This window comes from Triticum dicoccoides, chromosome 4A, assembly GCF_002162155.2.
Source record: "Triticum dicoccoides isolate Atlit2015 ecotype Zavitan chromosome 4A, WEW_v2.0, whole genome shotgun sequence".
Lineage (NCBI taxonomy): Eukaryota > Viridiplantae > Streptophyta > Magnoliopsida > Poales > Poaceae > Triticum > Triticum dicoccoides.
Window position 1 is genome coordinate 641884558 of NC_041386.1, and position 1376 is coordinate 641885933.

A 1376-nucleotide genomic window follows, 5' to 3' on the forward strand; every position below is an offset into this window, starting at 1 on the left:
GGTATTCCACCCTTAAAAGTATAATTAGCAAGCATGGTGGAAATTTCAGCTTCAGGTATGTTTCTTTTATTTGTAATAATATCTTTCATGTACTTAGCATAACGATTGGTTTTGAGCATATCAGTTAATCGCATACACAAAAAATAGGTCTAATCATTTCAGCAAAGCGCTCAAAATCCTCATCATCCTTTTTCTTAGATGGTTTGGGAGGAAAAGGCATGGGTTTCTGAACCCAAGGCTCTCTTTCTTTACCATGTTTCCTAGCAACAAAGTCTTTTTTATCATAACGTTGATTCTTTGATTGTGGGTTATCAAGATCAACAGCAGGTTCAATTTCTACATCATTATCATTACTAGGTTGAGCATCATTATGAACATTATCATTAACATTACCACTAGTCTCAGGTTCATTACCAGATTGTGTTTCAGCATCAGAAATAGAGATATCATTTGGATTCTCAGGTGTTTCAACAATAGGGTCACTAGAAGCATGCAAAGTCCTATCATTTTTCTTTTTCTTCTCTTTAGAAGGACTAGGTGCATCTATTTTATTTCTCTGAGAATCTTGCTCAATTCTCTTAGGATGGCCTTCAGGATACAAAGGTTCCTGAGTCATTCTACCAGTTCTAGTAGCCACTCCAACAACATTATCATTATCTTTACTATTCAATTCATTGAGAAAATCATTTTGAGCTTTAAGTACTTGTTCTACTTGAGTGGTAACCATAGAAGCATGTTTACTAATAAGTTTAAGTTCACCTTTAACATTAGCCATATAATCACCCAAGTGTTCAAGCATATTTGAATTGTATTTCAATAGTCTACCAAAATAAGCATTAAATTCTTCTTGCTTAGCCATAAATTTATCAAACTCATCTAAGCATGGGCTAGCAAATTTAGTAAATGGGATTTCAGCTTTATCATATCTGTAGAGAGAATTTACCTTTACTACCTGTGTCGGGTTATCAAGACCACGAATTTCTTCAATAGGTAAAGGTTTAAGATTATATGTTTCTTCAACAGGCGGTAAATTAAGACCATGTATTTCTTCAATAGGAGGTAAATTCTTAACATCTTCAGCTTTAATACCTTTTTCTTTCATAGATTTCTTTGCCTCTTGCATATATTCAGGACTTAGAAATAGAATACCCCTCTTCTTCGGAATTGGTTTAGGAATAGGCTCAGGAATTGGCTCCGGAGGTGTCCAATTATTTTCATTTGTTAACATATTATTCAATAAAATTTCAGCTTCATCTGGTGTTCTTTCCCTGAAAACAGAACCAACACAGCTATCCAGGTAATCTCTGGAGGCATCGATTAGTCCATTATAGAAGATATCAAGTATTTCATTTTTCTTAAGAGGATGATCAGGCAAA